Consider the following 23327-nt stretch of genomic DNA (forward strand, 5'->3'; position numbering starts at 1 on the left):
TCAGGACAAGTGTTTTTGTGGTGGTGAAAGTGTAAGTTGCTCAGCTGTGTCCAACTCTTTGTGACCCCATGGACTATAGCCTACCAGGCTCCTCCATACATGGAATTCTCTAGGCAAGAATATTGGAGTGGGTAGCCACTCCCTTCTCCAGGGGATCTTCCAGACTCAGGGATCAAACCAGGGTCTCCTGCATTGCCGGTGGATTTTTTTTTTTTTTTTTTTTTATCAATTGAGCCACCAGGGAAGCCCTTTTATGGTGGTGGTGATGGTAAAACACACATAACAGAATTTACTGTTTTAATCATTTTAAGTATATGATTCTGTAGCATTAAGTACAGTCACCATGTTATGCAAATTTTGTCTCTAATTTTTTCCGGAAGGTTACTTTTACCCCAGGAGGAAACCTTTTACCCATTAAGAAGTTCCTAATCCTTCCTCCAGTCCTTAGTCCCACCAACCTTCTTTGTCTCTCTGTGCTGTGGATTATTTTTTTGTGCCCTCCTAAAATTTGTATGCTGAAACCCCAACCCTCAAAGGAATGATATTAGGAGGTGGGGCCTTTAGGATATAATTCAGCTTAGATAAGGTCACAAGGGACTTCCCAGGTGGCTCAAATGGTAAAAAATCTGCCTGCAATGGAGGAGACCTGGGTTTGATCCTTGGATCAGGAAGATCCCCTGGAGTAGAGAATGGCTACCTGCTCTAGTATTCTTGCTTGTAGAATTCTATGGACATGAGGGTCATGCCCCCGTAATGCAGTTAGTATCCTTATAAGATGAGAAAGAGATGAGAGCTCTCTGATATCTTGGCCATGAGAGGACACAGCAAGAAGGCAGCTACCTATCTACAAGCTAGGAAGTGAGTTCTCATCGGACATGGGATCTGCTAGCACCCTGTCTTGGACTTAGCCTCCAGAATTGCGAGATATACATTTGTTGTCAAAGCTGCCGACTCTATGGTGTTCTCTTGGTGGGCTGAGCTGACTGAGACACGATGCATTTGTGTATTCTGATTATTTCATATATATATGTGTAGCCTTCTGCATAGCACACCTGTTTTTTTTTTCAATTTAATTTTATTGTAGTAGAGTTGATTTACAATCTTAATTTCTGTTGTATAGAAAAGTGATCATATGTATATATATGTGTGTGTATATATATATATATATCTGAAGAAGGACATGGCAACCCACTGCAGTCTTCTTGCCTGGAGAATCCCATAGACAGAGGAGCCTGGCAGGTTACAGTCCATGGTGTCACAGAGTCAGACACGACGGAAGTGACTTAGCACATACACATATACATATACATGTATATATTCCCTGGCAACTCAGACGGTAAAGAATCTGTATGCAATGCAGGAGACCCAGGTTTGATCCCTGGGTTGGAAAGATCCCCTGGAGACAGGAATGGCTACCCACTCCAGTATTCTTGCCTGGAGAATTCCATGAACAGCAGAGTCTGGTGGGCTACAGTCCATGGGGGTCACAGAGAGTCAGACATAACTGGATGACTAACAGCTTCACTTTCATTTTCATACATTCTTTTAAAAACTTCTTCCCCATTATGATTTATCACAGAATCTTGAATATAGCTCCCAGTGCTATATAATAGGACCTCGTTGTTTATCCATCCTATATATGATAGTCTGCATCTGCTAATTCCAAACTCCCACTCCATCTCTCCCCTACTACAATCCCTCCCCCTTTGCTACCACAAGTCTATTCTCTATGTCTGTGAATCTGTTTCTGTTTTGCAGATAAGTTCATTTGTGTCTTATTTTAGATTCCACATATAAATGATATCATATGGTATTGGTCTTTCTCTTTCTGACTTACTTCACTTAATATGGTAATCTCTAGGTCCCATCTATGTTACTGCAAATGGCATTATTTCATTTTTTATGGCTGAGTAGTATTCCATTGTATATATGTACCATATGTACCACATCTCCTTTATTCATTCATTTGTCAATGGACATTTAAGTGGTTTCTGTCTTACCTCTTGCGAACAGTGCTGCTATGAATGTACAAACAGCACATGTGTTTTGGATGGAAGGAAACATGAGCATTGGAAAGCAGAATCCATGTCAGAGGAAGAGCAAAGAGGGGGTGAATGAACTGGAAGAATAAAATGTGGTCAGAGGTAGCTTACAGAGCCCGTCTTCAGGTCAGAAAGAAGAGGCGTGGTGATGAAAGCCCAGGTGACCTTAGCTTACTTCCCTGGCCCACCTGCATTTGTGATTTCTGAAAACAGATGCAAATATCCAGTGGGAACATCTTGGGCTGCAGGTGTTATTTTTCTGAATGATGCAAAATAAAAGCGACCCATCTCTGAGTCCACTGGGAAGGCATTGTTCATGATCTGGGCAGGTGCCTGCCAGATGGGTCCACACACAGGCTCTGAACTCAAGATAAGAGGCTCCTGAAACCTCCTTGACACCACAGACCTCTTTTTCCTTTCTCTGACCCACGTAAAGAAAGCATTCCAGGGAATTTTCTGACCATCCAGTGGTAAAGAATCTGCCTGCAGTGCAGGGGATGCAAGAGACTTGGGTTCGATCCCTGGATCGGGAAGATTCCCTAGAGGAGGAAATGGCAACCTATCTCAATATTCTTTTTTTTTTTTTTAATTTATTTATTTTTTATTGAGGGATAATTGCTTTACAGAATTTTGCTGTTTTCTGTCAAACCTCAACATCAGTCAGCCATAGGTATACATATATCCGCTCCCTTTTGAACCTCCCTCCCATGTCCCTCCCCATCCCACCCCTCTAGGTTGATACAGAGCTCCTGTTTGAGTTTCCTGAGCCAGACAGCAAATTCCTGTTGGCTATCTATTTTACATACGGTAATGTAAGTTTCCATGTGACTCTTTCCACGCATCTCACCCTCTCCTTCCCTCTCCCCATGTCCATAAGTTGACAGATGAATGGATAAAGAAGTTGTGGTATATATACACAATGAAATATTACTCAGCCATAAAAAGGAATGCATTTGAGTCAGTTCTAATGAGGTGGATCAACCTAGAACCTATTATACAGAGTGAAGTGAGTCAGAAAGAGAAAGATAAATACTGTATTCTAACACATATATATACAGAACCTAGAAAAATGGTACTGAAGAATTTACTTACAGGGCAACAATGGACAGACATTCCAGTGTTCTTGCCTGGTGAACTCCATGGACAGAGGAGCCTGGTGGGTTACAGTCTGTGGGGTCACAAAAGAGTTGGACACAACTTGGTTTAGCGACTTAAGTCACCACTCCCACTACCAGGGCTTAAGACTTCGCCTTTCAATGCAGGAGCTTCCCTAGTAGCTCAGCTGGTAAAGAATCTGCCTGCAGTGCAGGAGACATAGGTTTGATTCCTGGGTCAAGAAGATCTGCTGGAGAAGGGATAGACTACCCACTCCAGTACTCTTGGGCTTTCCTGGTGGCTCAGCTGATAAAGAATCCTCCCACAATGCAGGAGACCTGGGTTTGATCCCTGGGTTGGGCTAGATCCCCTGGAGAAGGGAACAGCTACCTACTCCAATATTCTGGCCTGGAGAATTCCATAGACTGTATAGTCCATGGGGTCACAAAGAGTCGAACATGACTTTCACTTTCACTTTTCAATACAGGGGGTGGGGTTCAATCCCTGTTCAAGGAGCTAGGGCCCCACATGCCTTGTGGCCAAAAAACCAAAACAGAAAAAAAAAAAATTTTTTTTTGATGTAGACCATTTTTAAAGTTTTTATTGAATTTATTACTATATTGCTTCTGTTTTATGTTTTGTCTTTTTGGCCACAGGCATGTGGGATCTTAGCTCCCCAAACAGGGATTGAACTTGCACCTCCTTCATTGAAAGACAAAGTCTTAATCACCGGACCACCAGGGAAATCTCCGTAGGAAATCAAGCAAGCACAAAGAAAGCATTCCTTTCAAGGGTGTGCATCTTCACCCCTCAACCTCACATCAACCTCAACCCCTCAAGCAAGTTTGAAATCCCACAATTGAATTGCCGGGCAATCTGAAGCCCTGCTGCTTTCCCACGATTCAGGCAGAGCACATGGAAGCTCTTTCAGGAGCCAGGCATGCTCCAATCAAGCCACTCCACGCACAAGTCTCTAATAGTACAGTAATCAGTGGTAATCACCCATACAGTTTATGTACGGGAGGGCCTAATAGGATTCATGCCTCTGCGGTGAATACATTTTCATTTATAGGACTAAATGCAGGCATACATTACCTGTTTAATTAAAAACAAAATTCTCCAGCCAACAATTTGCTTCCTCTCCTGGGTACACGCTATATACATTACTATATATGTTACTGATGTTTCCTTTAAATCTACTGGTTACCTCTTCCTCCAGTCACTTGTCATTGTGCGGGACTGCCTACCATTTGAGAAGGTAAACCACTGGGAAACCACGGTCCCTGCCTGTTACTTGTGTGCATGGATGACACCGGTCCAGGTGTCCAAACAGGTGATGGTCCCTCGGAAGTGCAGGGTGTGAACATAGGATGCCAGAGGGCAGTGGCTGGCCAAATGAAGCCAGAGGAATAATCATGTGCAGCTCATGATTTATAGGAGTGTTTTGTTTTTTTTTTTTAAAGATTTTTTTGATATGGACTATTTGTAAAGTCTTTATTGAATTTTCTAGAATATTGCTTCTGTTTTATCTTTTGGTATGCCACGAGGTATGTGGCATCTTAGCTCCCCAGCCAAGTATTGAACCTGTCCCACATGCATTGGAAGATGATGTCTTAGTGGCCTACCAGAGAAGTCCCTATAGGAGTCTTTTAATAATTCTTTCCTTTTTTTTTTTTTTTTTTCCAGGTTCTCTTCTCTTTCGCTCCTATCCTGGATGCAGCCAGCTGCTGATCAATGCATATACATTTGAGGTGCTTAATTTAAGGAAAAGAGACCTCTCAAAGAAATAGATGACTTAATGGATAGTTTTGCTGAGCCCCACATACGAGGAGATGGACCCAGGTTGAAGACACTAAATTGAATGCCGGGTCAGGTGGAGAAAATAACATCACCAGCTGTCACCGGGCCCTGACGACACCCAGGGATGCTCTTCTGTGTTCCCGGTGCTCTCAGAGGTACTGTGTTTCTGATCTTGAACTTCTTCCTTTCACAAATGCTATGACTCATTTACTTGGGTTATTAGGATGCCACAGGAGGACACAACTACCTTCCTTGGGTGGTGGGGTGGAAGAGGGCAGAAAGAAGGTTAAAAGGAACAGTCAAGTAATTTAGTGTGTTTTCCATAGAAAATGTTGAAGGTGATGTAAAAGAATGGTTAAAGTACAAGGTAATAAAGTTGATGCAGGATGAGATGTAAGAGTAAAAAGATGAGGGCCACAGAATGGAAGTAGGAATGGTGAGCAATTAGGAATTTTAAATCCAAGCTTTACTGCTCTTTTTGTTTGTTTGTTTTTAGCAGTTGCTTAACTTCTAGCTTCTGTTTGCTTATCCATAAACTGGAAGTAACAAATATTTGGCAAGATAATATTTTGAAATATCAACTCAGGTTTATCCCCTGGTCTTCCTCCTAGCCTACTCACAAGGCTTGGCCCTTGGCCAATGAATGGTCTGGTAACTTGGATTTGGGGAGGTTCCCACCACTTTTGCCAAAAAAGAGTGGTCTCACTGTGTCTAAACTGTTCGGACAAGCATCATGGTTTATACCGAACACCTGCTTTCCTTCTGGGAGTCTGGGATTTTGGGGCATGTGAGGCAGAGGGTACCTGCCTGACCAGCCCCCAACAAGATCCTCCAGCACTGATTCTCTAACCAGCTTCCCTGGGAGACAGCACTTCACGTGTGTATTTGCGACTCATTATTAGGGGGATTAAGCACATCTTGTGTGACTCCCCTGGGAAAAGACTCTTGGACACTTTCATTTGATTTCCCTGGACTTGGCACCAGGCCCGTTTTGCTTTGTACGTATCCTTATGTTTTAACACATCACAGCCATGATTATGAATATATGAAGATTCCTATTGCAAATCATTGAGTTTGGGAGTGATCTTGGGGACCCTCCCCCACCACTCAGCCAGCTAAAATAGTGGTATTTGCTCTGAAAAGGGATGGCACAGTGGGTATCACTCAACTACTGAAAGTATCACTCAACTATTTACTTTTAAGTCTCAAAAGCCTCGGATGAGAGCCCCAGAGGTACTCTGGTCCTCATGAGCACTCACAATCAGCCACTCCCTCCCCTCCAAACCAAGACTCGAATGTATTCCCAAGAAGAGGGAAGGTCCCTCCCCTCCAAACCAAGACTCGAATGTATTCCCAAGAAGAGGGAAGGGAAGGAGGGAGGGAGGAGTGGACACGGAGAGTGGAGAGCTGCCGCTGATCTGTGTCCTTCTCTCCCTGGAGCTGAGCCCTCAGTGACGGCAGTAGGAAAGCATGTACAGTTCAAGGGGATCTGGAAGCAAAGGACCTGGATCGCCTTTGGTGGGCTCTGAGCAGGTCCCAAGACTTAGGGTGGACTTGGGAGCAGGGGTCTTAGGCAGACTGGCCTGACACAGCCTTGCCTGGATCAGACAGAAGACCATGCAGAAACAGTTTCTTTTCATTTGTTTATTTGGCTGTGCTGGGTCTTTTTTGCTGCCCAAGGGCTTTCTCTTGTTGCGGTGAATGAGGGCTACTCTCTAGTTGTTGAGTGCGGGTCTCTCATTGCGGTGGCTTTTCTTGTTGTGGAGCACGGGCTCTTTGGAACGTGGGCTCAGTAGTTGCAGCTCGCAGGCTCAGTATTATCGCACATGGGCTTAGTTGCCCTGCGGTGTGTGGAATCTTCCCCGGCCAGAGATCGAACCCAGGTCCTCTGCATTGGCAGGTGCACTGGACCACCAGGGAAGTCCAGAAACAAAGACTCTTTAATGGGATGCCAGTCAGGACAGATAGACTCACCCAGGAGCAGAGCCCACCCCTTTCCTGCCAGCCCAGGCTGTCTGCTGACACCTTGGTACCAAGGAAGTCCTTCACAGAGTAGACACTGCCCTGGGAATCTGAGAAGACATAGAAATAAAGAATATTGTAGCTTGTGCACCTGAGTTTGTGACCTGCAACTTGTGGGAAGTGACAGAGCCAGAATTCAAAAGCAGGTCGGTAGGAGACTAAAGCCAATTAGACCCGAGTGTGAACCTCTTCACCCACAACCACACCTGCTCGTGTCTAAATATGTATTGCCTTCAACCTCAGCCGAGATGTGAATGTCATTCCACATCTTTCTCAGTGTCTACTCAACTGCCTCTCTCAGCCATCACAGCAGATATTCAGCATCTGTACCTCTCTCTTCAAAAACATTTGCAGGCTGATGGATTGCATGAATATAGGCTGAAAGGATTAGAACGTGTTGTCAAGAGTGGGTTTAAACCAGTGGCCCCTTGAGCTTGGGCAGGTTAGAGACAGCAGCATAGCCATGAGAAGACAGAGGCTGTGTAGACTTCACTTGTAGTCAAGCTGATCAAGGCTTCTTAGGGGGACAGGATTCAGCTGAACCATGAAGTATAGATAGGATGTTGTTGGGAGGTGATTAGGTAGCTCTTAGAACAGGAGGGGAAGTTTGGAGCAAAAATTTTTGAACTTTATTTTTAAAAGAATATTTATTCAGTTAGTTATTTTGGTTATGCTGGGTCTTAGTTGTGTCATGCTGCTGCTGCTGCTGCTGCTAAGTCGCTTCAGTCGTGTCCAACTCTGTGTGACCCCATGGACGGCAGCCCACCAGGCTCCTCTGTCCCTGGGATTCTCCAGGCAAGAATACTGGAGTGGGTTGCCATTTCCTTCTCCAATGCAGGCATGCATGCTAAGTCGCTTCAGTTGTGTCCGACCCTGTGAGACCCCATGGACAGCAGCCCACCAGGCTCCTCTGTCCACGGAATTCTCTAGGCAAGAGTACTGGAGTGGGGTGCCATTGTGTCATTCGGGATCTTTAATTTTCATTGCAGCCTCCTTAGTTGCAGCTTGCAGATCTAACTCTCTGACCAGATATTTGACCTGGGCCCCCGGCATTAGGAGCACGCAATCTTAAGCCACTGGACCACCAAGGAGGTCTCTAAACTTTAAATGTGTACTTAAATTGTGTATCAATCTACTTCAGTTGTTCATATTCTATTTAAATTTCTATAAAGTGCTCATCCATTCATTATTTTGCTGCCTCTCCATCTTTGTCATCGGCAATCTCCTTTTTGTCCCTACTCCAACCCTACACCTGTCTCCTACACCCTACCTAGCCTGCCCATAGCTTTAACTATGAGGGCATTTCTATTTCGTCCCTCCAGCTTCAATAAGAATCACTAAGAAGTATCCCCAGGACTCCACCAGAATGACTGGTACAAATTTATCTCTCTGTTTATCTCCAGCATCAGATACATAGATATAGCCTCTTTACGGAGAAGGCAATGGCACCTCACTCCAGTACTCTTGCCTGGAAAATCCCATGGACAGAGGAGCCTGGTGGGCTGCAGTCCATGGGGTCGCGAAGAGTCGGACACGACTGAGTGACTTCACTTTCACTTTTCACTTTCATGCATTGGAGAAGAAAGTGGCAACCCAGTCCAGTGTTCTTGCCTGGAGAATCCCAGGGACGGGGGAGCCTGGTGGGCTGCCGTCTATGGGGTCGCACAGAGTCGGACAGGACTGAAATGACTTGGCAGCAGCAGCAGCCTCTTTACATTTTGACTTTATCTAAATACCAATTTATCCCAATAGGAAAATACTGAAAAAAGAAACTTTATTAGCCTAACCCAAAATTTGTTTTCTTTTCTGACCTTGTTATTATTTAAGTTAAAGCATTCTTTTTTAAATTAATTTAGTTTTTATTGAAGGATAATTACTTTACAGAATTTTGCTGTTTTCTATCAAACCTCAACATGAATCAGCCGTAGATATACATATAGCCTCTCTCTTTTGAACCTCCCTCCCATGTCCCTCCCCATCCCACCCCTCTAGGTTGATACAGAGACCCTGTTTGAGTTTCCTGAGCCAGACAGCAAATTCCCATTGGCGATCTATTTTACATATGATAATGTAAGTTTCCATGTGACTCTTTCCATACATCTCACCCTCTCTTCCCCTCTCCCCATGTCCATATTGATCAGTTTTAGAGAACATCTTTTGATCCTCCAACATAAAAGATGAAGAAACCAGGGTAACAATATTACCTTTCAACTGATGTCTCCTTTTTGCTTTTATTTTGGCTAATTATATGCTTTCTAAGTTGTCATTATTTATAACATTTCCCATTGTTTTATGCTCAGTTCTGTTGAAAATTGGATTCAATTCCAGTTTTTTTGCTAACATTTCTTCACTAGTCACTTCTTGGCTGAAGTTTATTTGGTAGTTTATTCAAGAAAGGCTCATGGGGAATGTATTACCTAAGCTCCTGTAGGATCAAAAGGTTTGTGTACTTGAACGACAGTTTAGTTGGGTATGACATTCTTAAATTAAACTCTATTGATATTTCTCAAGTGTTTTCTAGTGATGGACCTTGGTTTAGAGTGATGAGAGGCCAGCTAACTTTTCTGTCTTTATAAAATTTGATATATATTTTTAAAACACTCTGTTTTGCTTTTATCTGCTTTCTTTATCTTTGAAGCCTAATAACTTTATTATCTTAGTAATATTGATTCTTTAGCAAGTTTTTCCTGGGACACAGTGTATATTTTCCATTCATAAGTTCTCAAAGCTTTTGTTTCTCAAAGTTTTCCTTGAATCATTCCTTTAAATATATTTTATGTTCTTTGGTTTAATTCTTTTCTCTAGATTACAAATTATATTTATGCTGACAAGCAATGTATTAATAGCTCCCTAATGGCTTTATAAACTTAGGCAAGTTGCCTAACCTCTTAGTGTCTCAGTTTCTTTTTCTAAAAGTTGAATAATAACCCTCAGAATGCTGTTGTGAAGATTGTGTGTGTGCATGCTCGGTTGTGTCTGACTCTTTCCAACCCGTGGACTCCTGCCAGGCTCCTCTGTCCATGGGATTCTCCAGGCAAGAATACTGGAGTGGGTTACCATTTCCTTCTCCAGGGGATCTTCCCAACCCAGGGAAGATGTCTCGCCCAACCCATGTCTCTTTCGTCTCTTCAGTTGGCAGGCAGATTCTTCACCACTGTGTCACCCGGGAAGCTGTTACAGGCTAACAAGCCCAAGTCTTATTTTCTCTTTTTAAAACAGCCAGTTTGACCACACATAAAATTTCGTTCCCAAGATTCCTTTTTCACAAGACTTCCACAGCCTTTTACCATTCATGCAGATTTTGTTCTATTTTTGTTTCCTCTTTCTCATTCTGGAATAATCAATCATCTTACTTTTCTTTCCTACTTTTCACACAGTTGTTTCTTTTCACCCTTACTATTTTTAAGTAGCTTTAATGACATATAATGTAATTAAAGATTACAAATCTTAATTTTAAAGATTAGAAATCTTAATGCTTAGAATCTTTAATTCCTAGTGAAAACTAAGAATATTACACTAACCTTCTGTGGACTGATAAATTTATTGATTTCATAATTTTTAAAAGTATATTCTTCCTCATGGTGGATTTTTCAAAGTGGCACAGAACACATTTATTGAGAGACCCAATCTTTAGCTTTTTTCTGTAATAGTGAGAAGAATTAGGTAAATCTTATGTTGATTAATTAATGTTTCAGTATTTCCCCTTATTTGGAAGTGACCTGGATAGTCAATTAATTTCCACCATTAACTTAACTCAGCAAAACTCTAAGGTTTCAAGTTACCAAAGGATTTTAAAAACTATGTCTTGTAAAACCTCGTCACTTTTCAAAAGTTTACTTATAAACTTGTATTTGTCCTACATCTGTTTAATTTACTTGTTAAAAGCAATCATGTTTAGATTATTCATGAATATTTCACAAGACATTAAACATCTAACCATCATCTTAAAAAGTTATTTTTCCTGCTGATAAATTTAGTAACAGAGATAAGTCATTTGACTAGAAAATCTTAGTAGAATAAAGAAAATCCTAGTGGAATAAAAGTTGCATGTCTGCACTAAATTTAATGCTGATAGCCTTGAAGACATGCCTATTTTAATTAAACCAACAAACTTACACTAGCTTTTATTTACTGAAGATTATCCTAGATCATGTAGATTTGAAAAACATTTGGGTTAGTTTCTGTTTTCTGAGAGAACAATTACTTTGATAAGCACTTATTTTTCTTTAAGCCAATTAAATAGAGCTCTTTTACAAATTAATTTTGGCAATCCCATCTGGACATAGAAAAATGTTATACATTCATAACATACATACGTAAGTATACATAAACATACAGACAGATGCAGAGATATTATAGCTTTCATTTTCAAATTTTAGCCATGAGGTAGGTATGATAATGCAAAACTCACTAGCTTATAAAAGAACAGTTGGATCCAAATTGTGTTTCTGGCAGATGGAACTTTATCTGCTCAGATGGCAGGTGGTTCATGCTTTTCACTAATATTTGTGGAAGAGACTTTTAAAATTTTTCACAGGCATAATTTTCAAGATAACCTTTCCTTTTTTTCTTTTCTTTTTTCTTTTTTTGATAAGAATTACCTTGGTTCCAAGAAAAATCTTGTTATTGTTGTTCAGTCACTAATTCACGTCCAACTCGTTGTGACCCCATGGACTGCAGCACACCAGGCTTCCCTGTCTTTCACCATCTCCCAGAATCTGCTCAAACCCATGTCCATTGAGTTAGTGATGCCATCCAATCCTCTCATCATCTGTTACCCACTTCTTCTCCTGCCCTTAATCTCTCCCAACAAGAGGGTCTTTTCCAATGAGTCAACTCTTCGCATCAGGTTGCCAAAGTATTAGAGCTTCAACTCAGCATCAGTCTTTCCAAAGAATATTCAGGACTGATTTCCTTTAGGATTGACTGGTTTGATCTCTTTGTCCAAGGGACTCTTAAGAGTCTTCTCCAGCACCACAATTCAAAAGCATAAATTCTTTAGCACTCAGCCTTCTTTATGGTCCAACTCTCGCATCCTTACATGACTACTGGAAAAACCATAGCTTTTACTATATGGACCTTTGTTGGCAAAGTGATGTCTCTGCTTTTTAATACACTGTATAGGTTTGTCATAGCTTTTCTTCCAAGGAGCAGGTGTCTTTTAATTTTGTGGCTGCAATCACTGTCTGCAATGATTTTGGAATTCAAGAAAATAAAATCTGTTGTTTCTACTTTTTCCCCACCTATTTGCCATGAAGTGAATCCCATGAACAGTATGAAAAGGCAAGAAAAGTCTAGTCACAGAGAAAGAATGCAAGTTCCATGAAGAAGAAACTTTGTTCCTAAAGCCCAGATCTTTTATAACATATGCAAGCCTTTTGAGATGAAATAGGGGAGGTTTGGGGATTGATCAAAATGGTAAGTGGGATTTAAATTGTTTCTAGATCCTCATTTTTGCGTTTGTAAAGACTAAATTTATAGGACAAGTATAGTGGTTTTTTACTTCCTCGAAGAATTGGATGGCAACCTGAATGATACAGAGAGTAACACACTCATCCAACTATGTTATCTTCAGTTTGCTTTTTATATCAAGGAGATCTTCATCTAAGATGCAGATCAAAAGTTTCCTATATTCTAGATTTAGAACTGTGTGTCTTAGAATGATTTTCTTTCTTTTTGGGTGCATGCATGCATGCTAAATCACTTCTGTTATGTCCGACTCTTTGCCACACTATGGACTGTAGCCTACCAGGCTCCTCTGTCCATGGAATTCTCCAGGTAAGAATACTGGAATGTGTTGCATTTCCTTCTCCTGGGGAATCTTCTTGACCCAGGGATTGAACCCACGTCTCCTGCACTGCAGGCAGATTCTTTACCATCTGAGCCACCAGGGAAGCCCAGAAGAGATAAACTGATAAAGCGTATTAAAAACTTTAAGAGTTTATTTGAGCAAAAATGGATTCAAATCGGGCAGCATCTAATCCAGCAGACAGCAAGGAGCTCCAAGGAACTGTACAAAAGGAGACTTTATTTTTTTTATGTTTTCTCTTTTTAAAATTTTTATTTTATTTAATTATTTTTCACTGAGATGGGTCTTCATTGCTATGCACAAGATTTTCTCAAGTTGCAGCCGTCAGGGGCTACTCTCTCATTGTGGTGTGAGGGCTTCTCATTGCAGTGGCTTCTCTTGTTGCAGAGTACAGGTTGTCAGCTGTTTGGGCTTCATAGTTGTGGCTCCCAGGTTCTAGAGCACAGGCTCAGTAGTTGTAGGGCACAGGCTTAGTTGCTCCATGGCATGTGGGATCTTCCCGGTTCAGGGATTGAACTCATGTTTCCTGCATTGGCAGGTGGCTTCTTTACCGCTGAGCCACCAGGGAAGCCCTTAATCTTTTATTTTTAATTATTTTTTAAATTGGAAGATAACTGCTTTACAGTGTTGCATTAGTTCCTACTGTACAATGACGTGAATCAGCTGTATGTATACATATAAAAAGGAGACTTTAATAGCCAGAAGGGAGTGGAATCAAGGAAGTTATTATCCTGGGGGCAAAAGAAAGGCAGGTTGCTTATTGCAAAATTTCTGTCCTTCAGGGAATGCGGGGATCCCGCAGGCAGATGACCTAACTAGTGCTGATTAAAGCCTTTCCTGATTGACTGGTTTAAGATTCCTTGTCTGGGAGATTAGACATGATAATTAAGCCTCAGTTTGGTGATGTGGGGCTTACCATCAGTGGCTCCATTTGGGGTCTGTTGTCTTGTTTTTTAACAGCACTACGAGGGGTCAATGTTAATAAGGTGTAATCCCTCTGCTCAAGGAATTCCAAATCTTGTGGGTAGATATAAAGCAATTGTAAGTTATTATTTTATATTTTATTGCTACTTTCAATAATTAAAACAAGAGCTTAGTTGAGGAGTGAAAAGTGAGGGCAGATTCATGAAAGTGCTAAATCAGAATCGACCTTGGGTGTGGGTAACATTTGAACGAGTAAAAGGTAAGAGAAAGAGTGTTCCAGGAAAGTCATGGTGAGGACAGTTAAAAGGCTTATGGCTTTAATTCAGAATCTGCGTATAGTAAGGATGGTAGCAGGGCCGTCAGGTTGACTCTTGGGTGGACCAGGCATAATACAGGAAACTTGAGAAACCACACTGGCCAGGTAGGCAGTGGGAACTTGGTCTTTACTTGCAGACTAGGTAGGGTAAGACAAACCTTTTAGCAAGTTGCACTTGAAAGAAATGAATAATGTGTGTGTGTGTGTGTGTGCACTCAGTCGTGTCTGACTGTTTGCGACCCTATGGATTGCCAGGCTCCTCTGTCCATGGAATTCTCCAGGCAAGAGGACTGGAGTGGGCTACCATCTCCTTCTGCAAGGGATCCTCCCGACCCAGGGGTCGAGCTTGTGTCTCTTGTGTCTCCCGCATTGGCAGGTGGGTTCTTTACCAGCGGAGCCATTGGGGAAGCCCACTTGTGAACCAGGGCAAGGCAAACCTTTTGGCAAGTTGTAGATGAAAAAAGTGAGTAATAGAAAGCTCTAAATGTTGAATGGATCAGATTGGAATAGTTCCTCAAGCTGCTTTAGATGAAGAGTGGTGAGACTCCTGACCAAAGCAAAGCAAAGTGAGCTAACTGCTCAGCATTGAGGTCAGAATATAAATGGGAAAACAGAAAATTTTGTAGCCGAAGGGAACCAGAAGTCAAGCATGAGAAATAGCTTGAGGAGAATGATGCAGAACTAGAGATAAATGTTGAGTTGCTGCTTTTTAAAAAAAATAAATAACTTATGGTCAATTTTGTAAATGCTGCCATAGCCTTACTGAGAAGGGTGACAGGGCTGAAAATACACAGCATAGTCAGTAAGGATCCACTTTACCTCCCTTGTGGGATCTTGAGGAAGTTCTAGATTTTCATACCACCTAGAGATTGATTGTCTGAGCACCTTTGCAACCAGAGAATTGGTTCGCCTGTTTGAAATGGTATAGGCAAATTATTTGTGTTCATTAATGAACCATCCCATTTACTTTTATTTTTCTCCCTTGTTCTCATGCATGAGTATTCTTGGGTGTCTTATGCTGAGGGACTTAAGGATGCCTTCTCTAACTCAGGGCTTCCCTGGTGGCTGAGAGGGTAAAGAATCTGTCTGCAATGCAGGAGACTCAGGCTCAATCCCTGGGTCAGGAAGATCCCCGGAAGAAGAGAATGTCTCCCCACTCCATTATTCTTGCCTGGAGAATTCCATAGACAGAAGAGCCTGACGGGCTACAGCCCATGGGGTCACAAAGACTGAGCGACTTACACTTTCTTTAACTCATCTCTCACAATGAGATCCATTGAGGAGTCTGGAATGAAACAGGATAGAGTTCAAGAATTTGAGTATTATCCTTGTCTTGCAGCCATTTGTTCAATAGACACTGCAGGAAAATTTCTGTGGACAGATGGAATGAAAGGAAACCAAGTGTAGAAATAAATAGTGTTTGTCATTTGAAGTCGGCATTTGTAAGGATTGTTTTTTGTGTTGAGGAGCCTAAGCTGATGACACCAAGTAATTGAGGCAATATTTCAAGTGATATACACATATTCCTACTTGATAGATCTTCCTCTCTAACTAGCCATCATCCTATTTTATAATGTTATCATATTTTTAATTATATTGTACATACTTGTTTACAGCTATTTGCTATATATCCATGGTGACATTACGGTAAATTAGTTTTTACCCATTGCCTCTGACTGTTCTTCGCTTCAAACTGAACCATAAATATTGCACCTGAGAAAGCTTGTTCAGATTATTTATCACGCTCGTGTGTGACCACAATAGTAATGCCCTAAGGCAGAACGTCCTGGGAGCTGACTTACAGGAACCCTTGGAAGGGGAATGTCTACATGCACACAGAAGGTGCCCACATTAATACATGCTCAGGCAGTAGTGTTGACTGCTTGTATGACTGAGTATGTGGGAAGGCATTTATGATACTGGTGCTCAATGCCATCCATCGACTGCTGCAGAGGTTGGGACATGGGGAGTGAAAGGCAGTTGGTAAACTGAGAGGAATGAAAGCTAAATATACCTAGTGTGGTGGCTGGTGTATTGGAAGTTTCAGGAAATGGTAGTGTCTCCCCTTCCTTCTGTATCGGCAGGGGGAAATAGACCAGAAACAGACATGGCCAGGTTATTGAAATGCCTCACCTTGGCTATGTCTAGTTGCAGCCAGAGTCTCTATTTAATACTCAGTTGGGTAGGGATCAGATCATGTTTTCCTTATTTTTTCCAACTGTGACCTCATTGTGTTAGGAACTGAGCTCCTTCCTGGTCCTGTGTGGTCAAGGTCCACTTGCAGTATCAGTTATAATAGTAACAGCTGTTTGAATTTACTGAGTATGTTTTATGGGCCAGACAGTGTGCCAAGCGCTTTGTAGAAAACATGTAATCCTTATGTGAGTCTATGAGGCCGAGACTCAGAGGTGTTGAGTCTTTTGCTCAATGTCACTTAGTAGACTTACCTGTGGAGCCTAGGTTGGTCCCCTCAATACTACTCTCTCAACAGTGGTATTTCACGTCTATATCACCAATACCCACGACTCCATCCTTACTCCTTCCACTTGCTTTGCTTTCCAAGCCTCAAATACCACTCCATGACTGACCTGGGGGAGAAGGATGCAAGAAAAGCGGTGTCTTGGGCTCTAGTTGTGGCAACTATCCATGTATTAGAAGTATGGTAATAGGTTACCATATGGTAGAAGGTTACCTTATGATAGCCAGCTAGCCAAGGAACTAGAGAACACATGAAAAAGAGACGTGGAGTTTAGAGCAAAACTGAAATTGGATGTATGGAGGGCATCATAGGAGAAGTGTAGGTATTAGTGTCTGTCTTGGAAGTAAGAGGCAGAATAAAGGGGCAAAGCTATGTCTAAAAGCCAAGTAGTCACTGCTGTAAAATAGGATCAATAACTGAGAAGTCAGAGATGGGTCAGAAGCAGACGAGAGGGAGCCTGTCTACTGCTTTGGTGAATATTAGGGCTCTGGATTGGACTACATCTTTAGGACTAAGAGTTTTCCTAACAGGGGACCCTCTTACTGCTGTGTGCTCAGTTGTTCAATCATGTCCAACTCTTTTGTGACCCCATGGACTGTAGTCCACCAGGCTTCTCTGTCCATGGAATTTTCCAGGCAAGAATACTGGAGCAGGTTGCCATTTCCTACTCTAGGGGATCTTCCTGACCCAGGGATCAAACCCTAGTCTTTCTTGTGTCTCCTGCGTCCCAGGCAGATTCTTTACCACTAGTGCCACCTGGGATGACCATCTTAGCACCTAAAAATCATGAGCACTTGAACTCATGAAACTAGAGGTCTGGATTATTGGACTTTCTTGTCCAAAAGTTTAAGAACACAGGTCAAGTTCCATAGCACTCCACAGAACTCAAAACCACCCTATGTGCATAGTAGGTGTTTAATATATACTTCATTGACTTACATGGATAAAGAATAGCACGAATTCCATGCCCTCAGAGGAAAATTATAATGCTCCCCATGGGAGCAGCAGGGCATCAAAGGGATGTTTGACACTTTAAGAGCTGATTTCAGATGCTCAGAGAAATCTGGTAATGCATTGCTTTTCTGACCCAGCAGTGTCTATGATATATTCACAGCATGTAGCATCCTGCAAAACTCTGCCATCACATGGGGTGAGCTATTTGAGGGAGGCACATAGAAATTCCAACAGAAGTTTTGGCAAAAGAGAAATGTGGAATGGAGAATCACTTGTTACTGAACAAAATCCCTGGGCACAAATAGGGGAAAATTGAAGGAAGAGTGATCAAATATACCAGCAACTAAGTTTGGAGATGGAGAAAGCTGGAAAGAGCATTGCTCCTGCCCTTGCAAAAGAAAGAATCCAGACACATTGACAATTAAATGCATTTCATGCAGACTTCCCTAGTGGTCCAATGGTTAAGACTTCACCTTCCAATGAAGGAGTTGTGTATTTGATCCCTTCAGAGAGCTAAGATCCCACATGCCTCATGATCAGAAAACCAGAACATAAACCATAGAAGCAATATTGTAATAAATTCAATAAAGACTTTAAAAGTGGTAGACATTAAAAATAAACCTTAAAATCAATTGCTTTTCTTAAGCTCATCATAAAACCAAAGATAGCAGGGCAAGCAACTAATCTAAATCTGGAGAGAGTTGGATGTCTGTAGGAAGAAGTAAGATCTGGGCATTTTCTTATCTGGGCAGATGTCACAGAAGTGGGTCAGAAGATTCAGTTAGAAATTGATTTTGTTGTTGTTCAGTCAGTATCTGACTCTGCAACCCTACGGACTGCAGCACACCAGGCTTCCCTGTCCTTCACTATCTCCTGGAGTTTGGTCAAACTTATGTCCATTGAGTAGGTGATGTTATCCAACCGTCTCATCCTCTGTTGCCTTCTTCTCCTTCTGCTTTTAGTCTTTCCCAGCATCAGGGTCTTTTACAATGAGTCCAAAGTACTGGAGCTTCAGCTTCAGCATCAGTCCTTCCAATGAATATTCAGGGTTGATTTCCTTTAGGGTTGACTGGTTTGATCTCCTTACTCTCAAGAGTCTTCTCTAGCACCATAATTTGAATTTGAAAGCATCAATTCTTTGGCACTCAGCCTTCTTTATGATCCAGCTCTCACATCTATACAGGATTACTGGAAAGAGCTTTGGCTATATAGATCTTTTGGAGAAGGGCTTGGCAACCCGCTCCAGTATTCTTGCCTGGAGAATCCAATGGACAGAGAAACCCGGCGGGCTACAGTCTCAAAGAGTTGGACACAACTGAAGCAGCTCAGCATGGCACACAGTGACCTTTTCTGTATGTTGAAAACAATTACTAAAAATTGTTAGTGTGGGCTAGATTGCTAATGGGACATCATTGGGTACTGCAGATACAGGAAGTTTAGCCCAGCCTGCAGGATTTTCTCCAAGACTTCCACCAGGCATTGGAAGGGGAAAAGCGGGGCAGGGGGGTGGGAAGGGTGTGCATCCGGAGGATTCCCCCCCACCATGATTTTGGCTGAGGGAGGGAACAGTAGCCACTGTTGGAACTCCATCCAGACCTGTCCACCTCACCTCTTCTAAGGAACAAAAGTCTTAATCTGCATCAGGATAGAATAACAAAAACTTCTTTAGCACTTCCCCTAGTAGTCCAGTGCTTAAGAATCCGGCTGCCAATGCAGAGGACATGGGTTTAATCCCTGGCCCAGGAAGATTCCACATGCCTCGGAGCAACTACTGAGCTCCACCAAAGAAGCCTGAGCACCAGAACTAGGGAGTAGTCCCTGCTCCCTGCCACTAGAGCAAGGCTGCGCAGAGCAACAAAGACCTAGCAAAGCATAAAATAAATTAAAAATAAACAAATAAAAACTCTTCAGGGCACTGGTCCAAGGGCATTGATGGTAACCCATTGTAGCTTGGGGAAGAGAAGAGGAAAATGAAAAATCTCAATCCCACTCATAGGGGTATGACTGTCTTAGCGCAAATAGAATCTTCACTCTCTACTGAGAAGAAGGGTCTTCCTAGAGCTACGTTGCAGAGATTAGGGAGGTCAAACTTTGCTCAGAACTGTTAAGTCACAAGCAACACCTTTGTCCTTGCATGTACTCCAGAAGTTGACTTAATATGTTTCTGTGTGGCCGAAGAATTGATACTATTGAATTGTGGGGCTGGAGAAAACTCTTGAGAGTCCCTTGGACAGCAAGGAGATCAAACCAGTCAATCCTAAAGAAAAGCAACCCTGAACGTTCATTAGAAGGGCAGATGCTGAAGCTGAAGCTCCCATACTTTGGCCACCTAATGCAAAGAGCTGACTCATTGGAAAAGACCCTAATGCTGAGAAAGATTGAGGGCAGAAGGAGAACAAGGCAGCAGAATATGAGATGGTTGGATGAGTCATGTCCATCACCAACTCAATGGACATGAGCTTGAGCAAGCTTCAGGAGACAGTGAAGGGTAGGGAAGCCTGGTGTGCTACAGTCCATGGGGTCACAGAGAGTCGGACCCAACTTAGTGACTGAATAGCAACAACAATAATGGCTAGATGAGGTTAAGGGGTCTTTTCTGTTGGGAAAGCATGAAGTTCCTATATTCCTTTAAATTCTTGGTCTGTTCTCCATTCCCTTTGCCCTCTTTGTCACCTAGAGCTATGACTTTCCTCAAGAAGGAAGGCAAGATAAGTAGAAGGAGCCTCTGGAATCTTCCCCACCTTAGCCTCTCATGACCACTCAAGCCAGAACAAGAATCCTGGCTTGTCTGCTTATGACCCCAGGGACACCCATTAAAGTTTACTGATTGGGTTTCCCATGTGGCTTTAGAAACAAGAAATCTCAAGCATGTTGTTAAGGCAGGATCCTGCTGAGATGAACAGGGGGGTGCACATTGATGAACAAACATAGTCACACAGGATAGTTACTAGCATCAAATGACCTGTTTACACAGTTTTCTTCCTCCCTTGGAGGAAAAGGAGCCCATGCAATCAGAATCAGTCCTTTTTTTTCCTTTCTTTTCAGCTTGAGCTTTTGTAAATGTTTTCTTTTCTTTTCTTTTTTTTTACAAAAATGTATTTATTTATTTGGCTTCATAAGATCTTAATTGCTGCACACAGGAACTTTGTTGCATCATGTGGGATCTTTCATTGTGGCACACAGACCCTCTAGTTAAGGTGCGTGGCCTCTGGAGCATGCAGGTTCAGTAGTTGTGGTATGTGGGCTTAGTTGCTCCACAGTGTGTGAGATCTTAGTTCCCCAACCCAGGGTCAAACCCAAGTCCCTTTCATTGCAGGGCAGATCCTTAACCGCTGGAGTACCAGCAGAGTCCCTTGCATGGTTTCTAAAGAGCAGGTATTTTAAAAATGTGGAATGCATGTTAAACATGCCCATAAACACACTCATACATGCACACAAGGACCACAATTGCAAGACTTCTTGCTCCAATTCCCTGGTGGCTCAGAGGGTAAAGAATCTGCCTGCAATGCAGGAGACCTGGATTTGATCCCTGCTAGGGGAAGATCCCCTGGAGAAGGGAATGGCTACCCACTCCAGTATTCTTGCCTGGAGAATTCTGTGGACAGAGGAGCCTGGCAGGCTACAGTCCATGGGGTCCACGGGGACACGACTGAGTGGCTAACACTTCACTTTAGCAGGAGACACATGTGCCACTTGGCTACTTCAATCAAGTCCTTCGTGCTTGGTGAGCTCAGTGCTGCAGTGAAGATTTGTTTATGTGACATGCATTTTACACATAGTTTCATGCATAACTTTGCTATCAAAACAAATAAAGAGCTGGAAGAGCTCATTCCCCAAGGGAGAGAACCAACTTTCTTTGCTTCTTCCTACATAGTCAGGCAGTGCCCAGAGCATCGTCTCATTGTCAGTCTGAGCCTCACCTGGAACTGGCTTCTTTTTCCCTTGATAGACATTACCTGCTGGGTGACAAGGCTGAAACTCTTTGTCACTACTGGGCAATTGATGGAACCTTGGTCTGAAGCTTTAGTCTCACCTACTCGGGGACAGATGAGCCGCGTGTGTCGTTTAGCTCATAGACAATGGCGGTTCATCAGTGTTCAAGACTTGAAGTTGAAAACGTTGTTTACAGTATTAACTTTACAGAGTTGTTTCAGGAAGCCATATTCATAGTCCTGGTTTGTATGTGCCTGCAGTGCACCATTCTCTGGGAAGTCCACTTATTTTCACAATTGAATGCTATGCTCTTTTTTTCTTGTCACAGGAACTATCTTCTTTATTATTAATAAACTACCATGTTTGGAACATTTCCTTGGGGCCTAGGAGGCAGCTGCTGCAGCAGCAACAATACCTTTCTAAGTGAGTAGCAATGATTCCTTCAAGCCCATCCTTAATAATACTCACGCCCTGAGCTGTCTCCATAGAAACAGGGAGGGGCCACCTCTACTGAAACAGCCACTGTATTTGACCAGTCACTCTTATGACCAAAGGCATGCATGCGTGCTCAGTCGCTAAGTTGTGTCTGATGCTTTGCGACCCCACGGACTGTAGCCCCCCAGACTCCTCTCCATGGAATATTCCAGGCAAGAATACTGAAGTGGGTTGCCATTTCCTCCTCCAGGGGATCTTCCCTACCATGGGATTGAATCTGCATGTCCTGCATTGTCAGACAGACTCCTTACCACTCACCCACCTGGGAATGACAGATTGCATCCATGGAACACTTTCACTCTGCCCTATATCCATGCCCTTTGCATGTGACTTTCTAATTCCTCCCATAAAGTGACAGAATATATTCCTGGCTCCTTGATTTCTGGTTTAGGCTTTCAAGCCTTAATTTGACACAAGAGGAAGTTTTATTAAAGTGTCCACTGATTGCACACTGTCCATTGTTCAATGGACATGAACTTGAGCAAACTCCAGGAGATGGTGAGAGTCAGAGAGGCCTGGCTTGCTGCAGTCCATGGGGTCACAAAGAGTCGAACATGATTTGGCAACTGAACAGCCATAACAACGATTGTACCTGGACTGGGACATCTCTGCCATGCCTGTGAGAAGGACATGCCTGGGCTAGCCTGCTGGTCTGGGAGGAAGGTGAGAGTTCTGGGAGCAGAGTCTCAAGCCTTCATTTAAGCTCAGCTGGATTAGCCACCCGCTTCCCAACTGAGCCAGACTCAGAGATTGAGATAGTCTAGGTAATTTGCCAGAAATCCTACATATTTTTTTCTGATTCCAAGGTAACTGATCTCGCCGCGGTTAGTCTGTGTTCTTGTTGTTTAGTTACTAAGTTGTGTCCAACTCTTCTTAACCCCGTGGACTGTAGCCCACCAGCCTCCTCTGTCCATGGGATTTCCCAGGCAAAAATACCAGAGTGGGCAGCCATCTCCTTCTCCAGGGGATCTTTCTGACCCAGGGATTGGACCCCCGTCTCCTGCATTGGCAGGCTAAATCTTTACTGCTGAGCCACCAGGCAAGTCCAGTCCCAGTCCCAGATGTTTGCACTACAAATGTCTGTAGCGTGATTCTCAGATCAAATCCAAATTCTATTCAGGTCTCTCGTTTCCTGCCTTCCTTTTCTTTTTCATTGATTCATTCAATCAATACTATTCTAGACATTGGATATACAGTGACAAACAAGCTAGAAAAGATCATTGCTTCCCAGGAATACATAGTCTAGAGAGAGAAACAGATAAGAAACCAGTACAATACTTCTAGAGACTGATGAGTGATATGAAATAGGCATACAGAATAGAATTTGGATTTGATCTGAGAATCGAACTACAGACACTTGTGGGGCAAACATCCGTGACTGGGATTAGACCTGAATATGTGCCCAGAGTTTAAGTAAAAGATAAAGTCAGAGAGAGAAATGTGCGCACTGCTGAAGTG

At 42.7% G+C, this 23327-nt stretch overlaps 1 long non-coding RNA gene across 2 annotated transcripts in view; it reads left to right on the forward strand.

The window, feature by feature from the left end:
• Positions 1-23327, forward strand: part of LOC122701694 — a 492322-nt gene that overhangs the window by 400365 nt on the left and 68630 nt on the right. For both annotated transcript variants that reach the window (XR_006343106.1, XR_006343105.1), the window contains one exon: positions 4824-5092. This is a non-coding gene — a long non-coding RNA (uncharacterized LOC122701694). The remainder of the gene's footprint in view (positions 1-4823; positions 5093-23327) is intronic.

Source organism: Cervus elaphus, chromosome 10 (assembly GCF_910594005.1).
Source record: "Cervus elaphus chromosome 10, mCerEla1.1, whole genome shotgun sequence".
NCBI classification, from domain to species: Eukaryota; Metazoa; Chordata; class Mammalia; order Artiodactyla; family Cervidae; genus Cervus; species Cervus elaphus.